This window comes from Panicum virgatum, chromosome 4K, assembly GCF_016808335.1.
Source record: "Panicum virgatum strain AP13 chromosome 4K, P.virgatum_v5, whole genome shotgun sequence".
In the NCBI taxonomy this organism is placed as follows: Eukaryota; Viridiplantae; Streptophyta; class Magnoliopsida; order Poales; family Poaceae; genus Panicum; species Panicum virgatum.
In genome coordinates, this window is record NC_053139.1 from 22,070,483 (window position 1) to 22,087,997 (window position 17,515).

General features: G+C 51.2%; 1 long non-coding RNA gene across 1 annotated transcript; it reads left to right on the forward strand.

Moving 5' to 3' along the window:
* The first annotated feature begins 14,192 nt into the window (after positions 1–14,192).
* LOC120705134 lies at positions 14,193–15,755 on the forward strand. Its single transcript, XR_005687799.1, has 2 exons — positions 14,193–14,633; positions 15,156–15,755. It is a non-coding gene; the product is annotated as an uncharacterized LOC120705134 (long non-coding RNA).
* The last annotated feature ends 1,760 nt before the right edge of the window (positions 15,756–17,515 follow it).

Consider the following 17,515-nt stretch of genomic DNA (forward strand, 5'->3'; position numbering starts at 1 on the left):
GAGGTGCGCGGAGCTGTGCTGGCAATGGCGGCGGCGGCCCTGGTCGTCGGGAAACCGCCGGCGTGCTGTGTTTGGGCTGTGCCGGCGCTGGAGAACGAGTTCAAAGGGCGCGTGAAGTAAGCGCAGGGCAAGAGCAACCTAAAACTAGTGTCGCGCGGGGTTGGGAGGCACTGCAAGGCACCCGCCATGGCGGAGCTGCGGTAGTGAGGCGCCGGCGTGCGGTGCCCGGCCAACAGAGTGGCCTACGGCCTAATTGGCTTAGCGCAAAAGGAGGCATGGGGCTCTAGGGTGCTCACCGAGCGGTTGTGGTGGACGGAGTTGCGGCGTTGGGGAGTCGTCGGCGAAGTCTGGCGGCGGCGTGCGTGTCGGAGCTTGGGAACGGGCGCTGCAGCGGTCGGAGCAGAGGGCAGCGGCTCGGGGAAGATCTAGGCGTCGAGGCGGAGCCGGTGTGCTACTCAGCCGGGGCTCCGGTGTGGCGGAGTGGCGTGGCCGTGGCGGCGCGGGGCTCTGCTCCGGGCGAAGCAACGTGGAGGCGGCGGCTAGGGTTTCGGTGGGGCTGCAGGGGGAAAGTGGACTGCGGGGGAGGATCAAGGGCGCGTTTAAAGGGGGAGGCCGGCCTCGGCGTGCGGGTGCTGGAGGCTGACGCGGCGTGGAGATCACGTCGGGGACTTGGCCGGCCGTTGCGTGAGGTAGAAGGGGAGTCTGACAAGCAGGCCATCCTTGTCAGCCAACGGGGGGGCGCGCGCTTGCGGCTGAGCGGGGAGGCAACGCTGAGCTGCTGCTTGCTGGGTTAGCACTGCTGTTGGGCCGCGGGGTGAGACCGGCAGGCGGGGCCCAAGTGCTAGAGGCGGGGAGCGAGCGGCGCCTGCTAGGTTGAGCGGGGAGCGGGGAGAGAGAGCAGGCCGGGCTTGCGCTGGACCGGGTTGGAAAAGTGGGCCGGACACGTGAAGCTTGCCTGGGCTGGCGGTGTGGTCTGGGAGGAAGGTTTGCGAGTTGGGCTGCTGGGCTGAAGGCAAAGAGAGGAAAAACTGGGCCCGCGCGGAAGGGTTGGACCGGGCTGGTTTGGGCCTTTGAGCTGGATGGCTTATGGGTTTAGGCTGAGTTGCAGGTTTGGGTTTTCTAATCTTTTCCCTTTCTTCTTTTTCAAACCACACAACCTAATTGAATTCAAATTCAAATTTGAATTCAACCCTAACACTCAATCAAATAAAATTATGCACCAGCATGTATGCACAACATGTTGAACCTAAAATAAATTTTAGTTACTTATGGAACAAAAATTAGATTAAATGCAAGACTAAGCAAATTAAATCCTAGAAAATTAAATAAAACCAATTAAATTTAGTATTAAATAGGAAATTTAAATTATGGTGTTACATGCAATCACAAAATTTACAATGCTTATGATAAACAAAGGTGTCTACAACCATCCTTCTAAATGTTTTGCTAGAGAGAGTTGTAAGGAGGTTGCAGCTCGCGAAAGCATTCATGGTGCAACAAGCGGCTGATGAGAGGCTCTCATGGTGCAGCTTGGACTCGTGCTGGGGCTCGCAAGGGTAGGAGGGAAGAGAAGACTTTCTTAAGATGCGATCTAGGATTTCTCTTCCTTTTGTTGGAGATCGATGAGTAAATGAATCTCCAGCGGCGATATCGAGATCGTCAGTTGAGTCCATGTCTAAACCCGTGTAAAAGATGTGCAAGGCTACATCATCGGGTATAGACTAGTCTGGGCTTGAAGCTAAAAGGCGTGAGAATCTAGCCCATGCTGCACCTACAGTCTCCTTCTCCACTTGTTCAAATGCAAGGATTTCACTTCGAAGAGAGGCTGTATGGGATGCAGAAGAGAATGAGAGACAAAAGTCATCTCGGAGCTCTTCCCAATCATGGATCATACCCCTCACATTGTGAGTGTACCATTGTTCCACCTTCCCCACGAGAGAGAAAGGGAACAACTTCCACCTCAAGGTTTCCTATGATATGTCTAGTATTACCAAGCACGAACACAGATCCTTGAACACTTGCAAATGATGGTCAGGATCTTCATTTTCTAGTCCAGAGAAGATTTGTGCCCGAACCATGGCAATGATACGAGGATGGAGTTCATAACCAGAAGTCGTGAATGGTCTTGAAGAGGTTGATGGCTCTGAGAACTCATCCTCGGAGGTAGAGAGTTGGTGAATAGAAGAGGATGACATGGTATAAGGATAAAATAAAAGAAAGGATAAAAGAAAAGAAAAGGTAAAAGAAAAGACACACGGGCAACTAGGTTCGAAGACAACTACGGCAACCGTTCCCCGGCAACGGCGCCAGAAATGCTTGTTGGTATTTCTTAACTCTCACAGAGGAATCCGCAAGCGCACGGAAATACCGTTGTAGCACTTCACCCGGGAGTATCCAGGGTATCGTATTTCCCACGAGGAATGGGTGTGTAACTATCTTCTAACTAGATTACCCTGATGAAGATAAGAGATAGAGAGACCTTAGGGTAGTGTGATTCTGATCTATGGATAGGTTCAAGCGAAGATACACTAATGTTTCCACTCGCTCACTTCAGGCGCCGGTTTGACCCTGGTCTGCCAAGGAATATACGGTATCGCTCTATGTCGTACCCGGGCAGGGGGGAGTGCACTAACCACGCAGACTGTCTCCGTAGCGGACGGACAGGGCTATCACCACCTACTGTCTACCCCACAATACCAGCTGAGTATGAGACAAACAAAGGTAATCTAAGGCCCAGACACCACGCCTATGCCTTCGACTACTACTCTAGAGTTGCGTAGGGTTATCTCGTCTTTATCAGGGGCCCTCTTCTAGAGTATCCGCTACGAGAACGGACGATGAACCCGCGAACGAATGAGAACAAAAGAATAACTTTACTAGAACTCACCGAATAGAAGAACCCGGATATGTACTCCAAATATACCATATCCGTAGAGGTACAAGGCCGAAGAGACGCCGACAAGTCCGGCTTTTCTCCGCATTTCTTCCTCACACACTCCCTAGGCTAAAGATACAAAAGGTAGTGCCTCTCTACTCTACTCCTTCACAAGTGTGTGTGTGGTTGTTGGGAGGAATTGTAACACCCTAATTTAATTTTCAGCTTTATTAATAAATTTAATTGGCTTTATTTAATTTTCTAGGATTTAATTTGCTTAGTCTTGCATTTATAATTTATGTTTGTTCCATAAAGTAATTAAAATTTTCCTTAGGTTAAAATGTTTGTTATATCATGCTGGAGCATTGTTTTAATTGTTTGAGTGCTAGAGTGAATTCAAATTCAAATTTGAATTCATTTGGTTTGAGTTTGAGTTAGAACTAGAAATAGGAAAATAGAATAGAAAAAGAAGAAGGAACTAGAAAGACCAAAGCCCAGCCCAAGGAAGCCCGGCCGGTCCATCCCTCCTTTTCTCGCGGCCCAGAAGCCCATCTCGGCCTTTTCTCCAACGCGCATGGCCCGACTCCCACAACGGCCCGTTTCCCACACCCGCGCGCGTCGCCAGCATGCGCCCTCTCCCCGTCAGGCCCACTGGTCAGCCCCGCGTGTCTCCGTGTTCGCTGACGCGCCGGACCCACTTGGCAGCTCCTTCTTCCTTGCCGTGACGCCCAGCCCGCGCCTCTGTTCCGCCTCTGTCCCTGTAACACCCTAATTTAAATTTCAGCATTTATTAATAAATTTAATTGGCTTTATTTAAATTTCTAAGGTTTATTGTGTTTAGTATGGCATTTAATTCAATTTTGTTCCTTAAGTAATTAAAATTTTGTCTAAGGTTAAAACTTTGATGTTGCATTCATGCTGGTGCATAATTTTAATTATTTGAGTGTGGTTTGAATTCAAATTTTGATTTGAATTAAAACTTTGTTTGAAGTAGAAATAGAAAAGATAAAGGAAAATAGAAAACCCGGCCCAGGAAACCCAAACCCAAAACAGCCCAGCACATCCTTTTCCCGCGGCCCAGTCAGCCCTTTCCTTTTTCCCGCATGGGCCCAGCACGCTGGCCCAGCCAGTTCCCCCGCGCGGCCCAGCCTCCGGCCCAGCACTCCCGCTTCAGCCGCGCCGCATGCGCCCGCTCCAAACCGGCCCGCCTCTCCTCCTCTCTCTCACCGGCGGCACGCTCCCGCGGCGGCGCGTGGGGAAAGACTCGCCGGAGTTCGCTAATCCGGCACTCCGGGGGTTGATTTGACCCGGGCTTGGGCCTGGGAGCATGCCCGCGGTATGCGCAAGGCACTAGAGGCAGGAGCGGGGCTCGGCCGGGCCTGGGCAGGGCTCGCCACGGCGAGGGGGCGGACTGCGCGGCGGCCCATCGCCGGCGCGCGCGCGCAGGGGTTGCTGGGGTGCGCTATAGGCTACACTAGCAGGTCGAAAAGGAAGAGCGGGTGGAGGAGGTCCTCACCGAGACTCGAAATGAGCGTGGGGGTCGTGCAGGGGGTCCGGCGGCGAAGACCGGCGGCGAGTCGCGGCGGCGTTCGGTGACGGGTCGGTGCGGGGGTGCCCTGGGCTCCGGATCTCCACGGGTAGGTGCGGCGTCGTGCTGTGAAGATGTCACGGGGGTCAGGATGGGCTGAAAGCCACTGGCGGCGATGAATTGGGGTAGCAGAGATGCTCACCGGCGTGGAGGTCTCTTCGCGGCGGAGCCTTTCGGTGGCGGTGATGCGAGGGAGAGGTGGAGGCTGCGGGATGGGGGAGTTCCGGGGTGCGGCCGCGGCGTCAATTAAAGGGACTCCGGGTCTCTTGGCGTGCGTGCCACGACGGGAAGGCCAGCGAGATGCGCGGCCGGGATTGGCACAAGCGCAGGGGATAGCGGATCGCCCCAACGGCCTAGGCTTGATCCGGTCCTAGGGGCGAGGCTTCTAGAAGGAGGGGGAGCTCTGGATGGCCGGCCAGTGGGCCTCGGGCGCGCGCACGGGCGGAGCGGGGCCACGGGCAGCGAGCAACGCGGAGCAGAGGGACTCGGGCGCGAGGTGGAAGAAGGAAGGTGGAGGAAGGGGCGCTGGCGGGTGGGCCCGAGCGCTCAGCGAGAGCGTGACGCGGTGCTGCGAGCGGGCCGTGGGGGAGGCGTCTGACGCGCGGGACCAAGCCGTCCTGTGAGAGAGAGGAGGAGAGGCGGACCGGTTGGGAGCGGGCGCATGTGGCGCGGCTGAAGCGGGAGTGCTGGGCCGGAGGCTGGGCCGCGCGGGCCGTGCGGGGGAACTGGCTGGGCCAGCGTGCTGGGCCCATGCGGGAAAAAGGAAAGGGCTAACTGGGCCGCGGGAAAAGGATGTGCTGGGCTATTTTGGGTTTGGGTTTCCTGGGCCGGGTTTTCTATTTTCCTTTCTCTTTTCTATTTCTACTTCAAACAAAGTTTTAATTCAAATCAAAATTTGAATTCAAACCACACTCAAATAATTAAAATTATGCACCAGCATGAATGCAACATCAAAGTTTTAACCTTAGACAAAATTTTAATTACTTAAGGAACAAAATTGAATTAAATGCCATACTAAACACAATAAACCTTAGAAATTTAAATAAAGCCAATTAAATTTATTAATAAATGCTGAAATTTAAATTAGGGTGTTACAGTCCCGTGGCCCCGCTTCCCCCGCACTCGTGCCTGGACCTACCGGCCAGCCTCCCGAGCACCTCCCTCCTTCTAGAAGTGCCACATCGGGGCTGGATCACGCCAAGATCCACTTTCCCCGCGTTGCACCGGCCCGCCGCGATCGCAGCGCTACGCCAACCCGGGCACGCACGCCGAAATCCCCGGCCTCTCCCCTTTAAACACAACCGCTGCCACCCTACGCCTCCGATCCCGCCGCCCTAAACCCTAGCCGCAGCCCCGCTACCTCGGCGCTTGGAGCAGAGATTTTTCCCGCCGCCGCAGCCACAGGAGCACAACGAGCTTTCATGTGGAGCCAGGCGACCGGAGGACCACCCCACCAGCCCGTTCCCGAGCTCAGTTGAGCGCCGCCGCTGGTCTTCACCGTCGAGCCCTCTGCGCCGGCTATTCTCTTCAATCCGGAGCTCGGTGAGGACCCCCTACGTCCACTCTTCCTTTTTGACATGCTAGCATAGCCCGTAGTTCACATCTGGCCCCGGACCGCCGTTGCAGTCCGTGCCGGCGAGACTCGCCATGGCGCAGAGCCGCCACAGCCCTTGCCCTTCACGCTCCGGCCCTCCCCGAACCCCGTTAACCCCTCAGGTGGCTTGCGCATGCCGCCTAGATGCCCCTAGACCCCAGCCCCGCTCTAATCCGCCCCTGGAACGCCGGATTCGCTAACCCCGGCGACCCTCCGCCGCGGAGCAGAGCTCCGGCGACGGCGCCGCCGCGTCCTGAGCGCCCAACTGCCTTGCACCGTCCGATCCGAGACGCGCGGCTGAGATTAGATTAGCTTACCCCTTTGATCCAAACCTTTAGATCTAGATCCAACGGCCGATCGTCCCCCATACCGGTTCGGCCTGGTGTTTTTTCTAAAGAGTCCCTGAAGTTTCCTAGATTCAACCCGCAGTCCATCTCAAGTCAAAAGAAATTACAGTTCGGCCCAGAAACTTGCACGAAGCCCCCTGAGCTCTATAGGAATAGAACCCGCAGTCCTGAGCCATCAGTTTTGCTTGTTAGCCCTTAGATTTAATGGTTAATTACGTTTAGGCCCTCGGTTTTTGCAGAAAACCCCCTGGAACTTAGTTTTTCTCGTAGATAAGCCCCTAGAACTTGTTTTTGGCCTAGATTATGCGTTTTAGCTCCGTTTTAGATGTTCTTTATATCCATGCGATTGTTGTAACGCGTAGAATAGTTCTAGCTTAGTTTTGTTTGCTATTCTTATGTATTGTTGTACTGTTTCTTAGTGTTTTCTCTTGTTTGCATGTATGTATATGATTGTGGACTTGTTTTGGCGTTGCGAACGTGAGTAGACGTTGAGCTACCGGAGAAGCATCAGTACCAGTGCCAAGAGCCATCTTCAGAGCAGTTTGAGTAGCAGGAGAACTTTTGAGGAAGGCAAGTATAACATGAACAACCTATCACTTTTAAATACATTTACATACTGCATTTTAATACTGTATGCCTATAAGGACTTTCCTAGCCACTTTATATCCTTTATATATATATCCCTTGGGTTGCATTTTGGTTAGTTGTGCTAGGTGCCGCGCTATAACACACTTGGTCCTTTTTAATTAAATTGATTAATGGTATATGCAACTTAATTCTGAGAGTGGCCCTCTGTGTGGCTTGAGTGGCTCACGTCTCGTTAAAATTGGTTTTTGTTAGAAACATGGTTTAGGGGGCCAGCATGGTGCTTACTGCCTGGTTGGCCACTCTCCATAAGGACCGGTTCATAGAGCGACAACCTGGGACAACAGCGCTACCACAAGACTGGAATGGGACGGTCTTGGCGTAATAATTAGGTCTTTTTGGTTTGGAGTAACTTACCGACGGGGCAAGGGTGGTAAGCTTCTATGTCCCTCGTACTGAGTGGCCTCGTCGATGACGCCCACTAGACCTGCTCCTTAGTCGCCGATCCAACCCTCGCGGTTACTCCTTACCAACGAGATTCTTTGTAAAGGCCTCATAGTGAGTTTGCTAGTCATCTCACCTAAGGAAGTGTGATGAACAACTAGCGTAGCTCACGACTTGTGGGTAAAGATGTGCAACCTCTGCAGAGTGTAAAACTGGTATACTAGCCATGCTCACAGTCATGAGTGGCCCAGATCCTCCTTTTGATTAGTGGGGTTAACTCCTTCCGACGAGGGGGTGCCTCTCGGGGTTACCTTGGTGGTTTTGGTTTGGTTCTCAGTAGTAACATGTTTAATTTTGATTAATTACTATGTAACTGGGTTTATGGTAATTCATCAACTTGTAGTAAATAGCTTTAATAAAATTTTGCCAAGACTTAAAAGCTAATGCAGTTGAGTCAGCCAACCCTAGAGCCTCATAGTTTGTGTTATACTTGTTGAGTACAAGTTGTGTACTCACTCTTGCCTCTTCTCTACTTTTTCCTCTTGGGGATACTCTACTACTGCTCAGTTCCTGCCGACGCGAGGGAGTTCGCTCAGCGCTTCCAGGACTACGAGGACTTCTAGGCGTTCGTCTCCCAGTCGACGTCCCTGTGGCGCCCTGCTTCCGAGAGTTTCTCGTATATGTTTTACGCTTCCGCATACTCTGTATCAGACATTTATGTCATTAATGTAATAAATAACTTTCGTACTCGCTTTATTATATCTTTTTACGTGATATACTGTTCATTCTATTGTATATACGTGTGACTTGATCCTGGCACGTATATGATTGCTCGGTTTATGTCCTTTTATAAACCGGGTGTTACAGGAATGAATGATGATGGATGAGAGGGGGAGAGGGGCCCCCCTTATATAGTGGTGGAGGTGGAGTAGGGGCTACTCTACGTGGTTCTTTACATGGAAACCATATCTCCCCGGGATGAGGTTGCTTAGGGGCTACTCCACGTCGAGCTGCACCTGGACATACGCTTGTCCAGGTTCGGCCGAACCTGGGGGTTGGCCGACCCCCAAGTGCAGGTTCTTCGGCTCCGCTTCCTCTGGTAGGCTAACACGTGGGCCCTGAGCCTTATCCTCTAGTGCATCTTGCGTGGCGCGCCCGTTTCCTCTGATTTGTGGGCCCTCCTTGTAAGTGGCATTTCTGGGTAGTAGTATTTTGTGCATTTTATCATGTGTTCTCCTGTTTCCCGCTTTGCAGATGTGGGTGCCTGTAGATGACAATTCACCAAAACACGTGGAATTGATTAGTTACAAGCCCTATATCTAAGTTTGGTGATTAAATATCCTGAAAAGCTGCAGGAATTGATGGTTAATTTTAGCACTTAAGGACCGTCAACAAGCATCCACAAACAAGTCGATGTTATCTGACCAGTCTTCGAGATCGTCGAATGGTTCGAAGTTGTCAAGACTTCCCATGATCTGATGAAAGTCCTGATTGAATAAGGGATCAAGAGTATCAGTTGGTTCAGGAGTCCGCTTGTGAGCAAGTTTCGGTGAAGGATTCTAGGGTTTCCCAGAAGGAGACGGTCCCATCTGAGCAAGCTGGGGGTTTGCCTCTTCGGGTCTTCCGCAGGATTCTCCTCCCGAGTCCTGCTTCTTGCTTTGCAGAGTGCTTTCAGCCATCTTGATGCAGTCGATGAGTTTAGACTCTACTAGATCGATCCCAGAGAGCATATCTGTTGGTGTAGGATACCCTTCGGGATGAAGAGGTCACAACAGCCTGGTTTGACGAGGGAGAAGCCTCGAGAGAGAAGCGACAACCACCATAACGGCACGAAAAATCAACGCAACAGCGTAATTGCTCTGTATTCAATCCGTCTCGTCCGGTTACATGGGGCGGGGGTATTTATAGCCCAACAGTTCACCTACCTCCTTGGCTAAAATCCCTTTACTACCCCCTAACTGCCAGCATCTGGGAATATTCCTAGGGTAATCTCGTAATGTTACAACAATCGACATGATGTAGTGGAATTATAGCTAGACATTACATTCCGTACAGACTTCTGACAGTGGGCCTGCCTTTCTTCGCACCCCTTCGCGATCAAGGTCTTCGCTGCCTCATCGAAGGGGCCATTGGAGCCAATTCACCATGTGTTCCTTCGCCCTAGCGTGCAGCCTCTTCGCTTCCCTTCAAATGGGAATTGCTTGCGCTCTCCTCCCTTCGCTCCAGGGCCTTCGGGTGTGTTCTCTTCGCCTTTGTAGTTCGCTTCACCATTTCGCTCTGCTTCCTTGCTCGCAGTTGACCGCCTTCGGCGACGGGCAAAGGTGGCGTACCCAGTAGTAGCCCCTCGAGGCCACGACTGTTCCCTAGAGCGGTTGTGGCCTCGACTGACGCGCGAGCAAAGCTGCACCCTCTAAGCGCCACCCCTCGAATGTTCGCCTACGAGCTTTTGGGGTTCCTACAATTTGAGAAGAATTCCAAGGGCCTTTTTGTGAGAAAGATTTTTTTTAAAGTTGAGGCATCGCCACTTTGCACGAAGACGAAAATGCCCTCTAAATCCGACCGTTGGGGGTGGGCATTCCACAGCCTTTCGACTGTTGGAGTTGAGGGCAATCCTGTAACTTCGCCTGCCCTGGCGCGTCCGCCGATGCGCGCCCCTGGCTATAAAAGGCCGAGGGGGGGGGAGGGAGAGCGAGCCCTAACTCGCGCGAGCTTCCCTTGCATTCGCCCTTCGTTCCTTTCTCAGTTTTCCATCTCCCTTCGGTCCCTAGCCTTCGTTGTCATTTCATGACGGCTTCACACGACTGAGAAGCCGCCTCCAACTCGAGCCTCGAGTTACAGCCATGTGACACTCGAAGTCCTTGAGGGGATGATCCTACACAGACTAGTTGACCGCAGCTAGGTGAGGCCTCCTTCTCATGACCAGGGTTCGGCGCGACCTGAGCCGGATGAAGTGGTGGTGTTCCGCGACTTCTTCGCTGCGGGTCTTCGCTTTCCTTTGGATCCGGTGATCGTGGACATCTTCCGGTTTTTCAAGGTCTACCTCCACCAGATGACACCCACCTCCTTCGTCAGGCTAAATTTGTTCATGTGGCTTTCGAAGACGGGTAGGGTCGAACCTACGGCCGAAGCCTTCGCGCGCATCTTCCGCATCCACTACCAGCTGAAGACCATCGCCGTGAACAAGAAAGACGGCAGCAGCGGCGACGCGGAGCCCCAATACAGTTGTTACACCTTCACATTCAGGCAAACAGCCCCGAGCCCCATTCCGGAGTACCGGAATAAGTGGCTTGTGGAGTGGACCGGTGACGAACTCCAACCCCCTGTGGGTCAAGAAGATTCCTTTTCTTCCGAAGACCCCGGTGGTTGCACCGCCGGATACCGCAGAGGCTAACGCCTTCGTGGCGTTGTTGCGGGTGGTGGTGAAGAGCTTCAGCACCCGAGATCTCGTCGAAGACTTCTCGGCGTGCCAGTGCTTTCCCATCCAGGAGGGGTGGGCGGTCAGCTCCTGGGCGGCCGAAGAGAAGTTGGTCGAAGGCATTCCGATGCCTGACTTTTCGGAGTGCTTTGGGCACTGCCGCAATGGTGCATTTTTTTTTGAGTTGATTTTTTGTCTTTGACTTTGCTTTCAGATGTTGATCCGAAGGCCATCGAGGCTGTAGCTGATGAAGCCGTTGGCCCTTTGGCCAACGTTGAATTCAAGCAATTGATGGAGAAGCTCGGTGGCACTAGGAGGAACCGAGTGTTTAGCTTCTTCGGAATTAATCCTCCCCGCCGTGAAGCCGAAGCAGTGCTGGTGGAGGCCAAAGAAAAGAAGCAGCAGAAAGCCACGATGGTTAAGGAGTGCAATGAGGACAAGAGGCACAATGCCTCCCCCATCCAAGTTGAGTCGCGACCCCCCGCGATGACCCTTGAGGCACCCCCTCAAGGCGCGGCCGCCGAGGAAAAAGACGGCTTTGAGCTGAAGACTGGACTCATGAACATGGTCCAAGCAAGTCCGTTCTATGGAAAGGCATCCAAGGATGCCAATGCCCATCTCTAGAACTTCCTAGAGGTGAGTAACACCGTCAACCCCAGAAGAACTACTCTGGATGACGTCCGTCTTCGCCTGTTCCTGTTCTCACTGCTCGGGAAGGCCAAGAGGTGGTTCTACTCCAACAAGGAAGCTTTCATGACATGGGAAGCTTGTTCAAATGCATTCCTAGCCAAGTACTTTCCAGTGGGCAAGACCAATGCCCTCCAGAATAGGATTACCGAGATTCAGCAATTGCCGGATAAGACTATCCCAGAAGTCTGGGAATGTCTCCAGGAGTACATACAAGTATGCCCACATCACGACATAGAAGAGTAGCTGATCATTCAGAACTTCTGCCACGGCCTGAATCAGTAAGCCCAGGACCACGTTGACGCAGCTGCGGGTGGTTCCTTCCTTTCTCTCGACGTTGAGGGAGCAAAGGCGCTGATTGACAAGATAGCTTCCAACCAAAGTTGGAAAGGAGAAAGGCAGCCAGCCCGTCCCAGGGGCGTGCATCAAATTGACATGGTCGACATGTTAGCTGCCAAGTTGGAACTTCTGATGAAGAAGCTAGATCTCCACATCAGGAGGTTAATCAAGTTTCGGAGTCTCATATGACATGTGAAACAGGTGGCAAGACTGGGCAGTCGAGCACCTCGTGCCCCTTAACTCAAGAGGACGCAACGTTGGGAGCAACAACAAACCCAACTCAGGATTTCATCCTCAGCAGGGTTGGAACTCCAAGCCCAACCTCCCCTTCGGTTAACAACAAGGTACGAATTTTAATAACAGTTTTCAGCCCACATTAAAAGTCCTATTGTACGGCCAGAAGCAAATCAATGAAAACATTAGTAGGAAATTCCTTGCTAATGACAAGATCCTAGAATCTATGGCTGCACAACTAGAGGGATTCAATTCTATTATTAAAAAACAATTGAGCTTTAATAAGATGATAGAAACTCAAGTAGCTCAGCTTGCATCCTCATGTCCTAACGTTAATGCGGGGAAACTACCCGGGCAATGGGAAGTACCCTCGAAGGAAAATGTTATTGCGGTGACCACGCGTGGTGGTAAGACCACGCAAGAGCCACCTTTCCCAAAGGATGCAGGGAGACAGCGGAAGACCGTAACTGCTAGCCATACCGAAGTTGAAGATGAACAGCAGGAGGAGGCTGACAACTCCAACACACCTGCTACCCAGGAAGACCTTGTGGAACCCCCGAGTACTTCACGAGACTACCATGACACAACTGCCTTACCGTTTTCGGAGCGGATAAGGAAGCCAGTGGCCAACGAACAATTCGACAAATTCATCGAGGTAATCAAGAAGCTATATGTGAACAAACCACTTCTTAAAGGTATGCAGGTACCCATGTATGCCCAGTATATCAACGATATTCTTGGAAACAAGCGGACACTGCCCACCACTGAGGTCGTGCAGTTAACGGAAGAGTGTAGCGCTGCTATACTCGATCCTCTCCTGGTGAAGAAGAAAGACCTAGGCTGCCCCACCATCACTTGTTCGATCGGGGCTCAACATTTCTCTAACGCCCTCTACGACTTGGGAGCAAGCATCAGTGTCATGCCCAAGGTAGTTTATGACAAACTTAACCATCATGCACTTGCCCCTACTGCCATGTGTTTGCAGCTAGCGGACCAAACGGTCCGCTATCCCGCGGGAATAGCAAAGAATATCTCGGTGAGAATCCAGAATTTCTTCATTCCCGTCGACTTCGTCGTACTCGACATGGAAGTCGACGCTAAGACGCCATTCATCCTGGGCAGGCCATTCTTGAGCACAACAAACGCCCACATTGATGTCGGGACCGGAGAGATCCAGCTCAACATCAATGGCCGGCAGGAGAAGTTCGCCTTCAAACTGAAGGTCGAATAATGCAACCAAGTCAAAGAGGTTCGTCGGAAGAAGAAACCTGAGAAAGAGACGAAGAAACCATTGCTTCCGAACATTGAAGCCCTTATCGCATTCGTGGAAAATCTGCGGATTCATGAAGAGTTACGAATTCAAGAGGAATCGAAGCAGATCAACCTTCATAATCAGAGGAATGCCAAATGTTACATCCAGCGTAAGAATATTTTGGAATAACAGGAAGTGAAGACCAAAACACAACCCACACCCAAGAAAGTGTGGGAGAAGAAAGTTTCATCGCCCAAGACTCCATCCGGCGATGACAATCAGACTAAAGGAATGGAGAGTCTGGCTCCGGACTCAAAACCCGAGCCCTCGCCATGAGGTACGTGGCATGTATTCATCACTCGCATTGCATATAGGATAGTTTAAATTTTTTCATGCATAATTTTTCTTTCTATCTTGCATAATCATGTTTGAGTTTTAGCCAACCCATGTTTAAAATTTGAAAGTTTTGCATCAGTAGAACTTCACAAAGATTTTCGAAAATTTTTGGCCGAGTTGCAGGCCGGCCGGCCCCACCTTGTCTTATCTGGCAGGGAGCAGCAGGGAGTGGGTGCTTTGATTAATCACGAAGCAAAGGAACAAAGGGTTGAGCACTAAACGTGCTGGAGGCAAGCCAAGTGGCCCCATATAGGCCGGCCGGCCTCTGCCCTCTGCTCGCGTCCCATCCCCAACGACGGGAATCACCATACCTACATGCCTAAGGACTAGAGCCTCGACGTGGATCGCTCGGCGCCGCTCAAGGGGCCGGCCAGCCTAGCCTCTGCACTCGGCTACAAAAGCTAGCGAGGGTGACGCTCCTCGGTGCACCAGAAGCTCAGGTACACATGCCTCAGCCCGAGCTCTTTAATCTCTTCTCCCTTCCTTGTGTTTCTTTGCCTAATTAAGCTCTTTTGAGTTGATTAGGAGAAGAACTCAAGTGCTAGCTCGCCTAAAAACAAAATTCGAGTAGTAATTAGTGAAGTTCATAAACCAGAAAACACAAAAATATCTCCTTTCTAAATAAATTCATGGCTTACTGAACGTCGAACGTTTGTGGTGGTTTAACGCCCCGCAAGAACGACTAACAACTAACGTCTAACGACTAATGCTAACCCTCCTCTTAACTTCTTGTTTCCTTCAGGTATTGCTCGTTCTAACATTTTCCATGCCAAGAGGTTCGAAACCCACTTCCTCATCATGACAGGAATCTTGCAAGACACGAACCAAGCCTTCACTGCCATCGGATGGGAGAACTTCGCCGACATCGTCGAGCTAGGTTCGCATCTCTTGACCATGGAATTTCTTATGTCTCTTACCGTTGAAGAAACCAGTACTGGAACTAAAGTTTACTTTCGGTTCTTTAACGAACAATTAGAAATGACTCTCCAACAATTTAGTGTTGCTTTGGGTTTTAATAAAAGATGCATCTTAGACCCCAACACACTTGTTGTGCGTTATCAGTATGACCGTAGCTCTTGGTGGAGTGAAATTTCTAATGAACCCGTGAGTAGTAAGAATAGCATAGTGTCAATTCATAATCCTACTCTGAGGTTTCTCGCCAAGTGGCTCTCCATGGTTGTGCAATCTCGCACAGACCTTCGCCTCTGTAGCTTGCTTGAGCTGTAGTGTCTGTACGCTATGGCGAACAAGATTCGCTTCTCGCCTGTTGTTGACAGCCATAATTTCACATTCTACGCTGTCAACTTCTCGGGAATAACATGAGCTTTACACTATGTTCCATTCATATTCTATTTAATTCTAACGAGTTTCACAAGTTTTGGATGAGTTTTGATTTCAGGGGCAGGTGTACCAAAATTGAGCAAAATTGGGCAAAATCCCAAGCCGGGCGGCCTATCCTAGGGCGGCCGGCCTCGCACCTCCAAGAACACAACCCCAGCTTCTATCCAGTGGCCATGAGACACACTCATGCGGCTCTGAGTCAAGGGTTGGGCTCTGGTTCAATTGGATACACCGAAAGGCTTCAACATCCATTTAAAGACCCACAAGACAACCCAAGATCAAATGTATTTCAACAACCCACTTCCCTGGAGAATGCACAAGAGCAGAGCGGAGTCTCGGCAAAACCAGAGGCCAAGATGGGCCAGAGGGAGGCCGGCCGGCATAGCACCTACAACCGCCAAGCGAAGCCAACATCCAACTGACTCCAGGAGAGGATCAGAGCCATTATCCGAAAGGCGGTGGACACGTGGTGGCATCCCTAGGCCGGCCGCCCTAGGGGAGGCTGGCCGGACCCACATGGAAACCTCTAAGGTTGAGGTTTGGCGTGGAATTTAAGCACAACTGTATTACCTGCTTTCAACTGACGCTACCTGTAGTAACCGCTAGAACCGACCTTAGGAGGGCTATAAATAGAGGCACCATCCATCACTTCAACACACACCATTGGAGCTCTTCTCTTCCACTTGTACTTTCTAGAGTAGGTTATTAGCTTGGGAGTTAGAGTCGAGTCGAGCTTGCTCGGGATTCTGGAGTCGTCGAAAGTCTGGTATAGCTCTTGTATCTTTCTTTTGACATTATTAATAAAAGTTATCTTCTTTACTTTTCTGAGTTAGCTTTACTTTCTGTAGTCTTTTATTTACTCAAGTCTGAGGTTCAGCTTGAGCACAGAAGTTTTCCTTTAGCTTAGGCTAAGTTATCTTTCTTAGTGATCGGGAACTTATCTTACGGGTTTTCTCGCCCGGACTAGAGTATCTCAAGTTAGTGCTCTAGGTTGAGGGGGATTTCTCTCGAAGGCCTCGAGAGAAATCCTAACACCAAGTGCAGACGTGGTGTCTGACCTTAGTGTTAGCTAGAAAGTGTGTTCCACCCCACAGAACCGTTGTGGTAGTCGGTAGGTGGTGACAGCCCTATCCGTCATTTGTAGTCCACCACGTTCGAGTGTTTTCATAGCAGTAGTGCAGGTTGCCATTGGACTCCCCTCTCATCTCTTTCTAAAGTCCTTCCTCTTCCAGCCGCCGAAGTAAGCTCTGCTTTCCCGAGAACTAGTTAGGTGTTTAGTCTGATCTAGAGAGGCTAGCTCGATAGTTCAGAAGTGTATCAGGTGTCTTATCTCGCTCGTTGTCCTCCCAGCTGCTACCTCTCTAAAGTTTAGATTCTCCATGTGTCACTCGGTCATGTCCTGGCCATTTATCTCACTTACCTATCTGGCTTACCCCCGTCTAGTCAGTCGGTCGATCAAGCTAGTACGGTTATCATTCGGTTTACGATACTCTTTACCATAGTGCTTCCCTGAGGAAAAATACGAAACCCTGGAATACTCCAAGGTGAAGTGCTACAGCAATGATTCTGTGCGCTTGCAGAATATCTATTCTAATCGGGCATAAGAAATGCCAACACCCATCTGGAGCATGCTTGCTCATTGGCAGAAGATGATTACGGGTTAATGCCCCATCGACATAACCCCACTGGTCACCCATGTGGCGAGGTATGTCAAAGCGATGGAAGGCACCAAAGTCACCTTCTTGCCTGAGACGGAGGCGTACAGATACAAGGTCGGTCTTGAGCATTTTGTGCAAGGGCACATGATGCGGGAAGGGCCAGGAAATTCTCTCTTTATGTGTTACCCTGGGTACGATAGGGAGATCGAGCTTCCATTCCCGAGACTCTCTCTACTCAGTGAAAAGTCTAACATTGCAGATGGAGAAAAGAGAACCCACACAACGAAGTGTTGTAGGTCCACAGATGAGGAGCAGGACCGGCGCGGACAAGCCGAAGCAGGTCCCTCACGACGGGCACCCCCGGTTCATGCCTCGGCACAGCCGGGACCGTCCACGGAGAACATGAGCTTCGTGGAGGCATATGGGCACTACAACTATGACCCATACCAGTCCGGCAGTAGCGGATTTGCCGGTGGACAAGGGCCGTACTACCCCACAGGTATGCATTCGCCTTATGGTCCACAGATGGGTCCCTCATCATCAGCACGCTTCAACTATGAGGACCCGATCCTTCGGAGCATTGCGGACCTTTCAAACTACATTAGCACACTTGGTACACAACAGCAGGAGATGCAGGACATGATGGCACACAACACCCAGCTCACCCAAGAGAGCTGGGGGTTGACCTCTACTTTGCAGTATGACGTCTCAAACATCTTCATCCACCTTGGGCTAGACTATCAGCAGTCCCAACCGTACT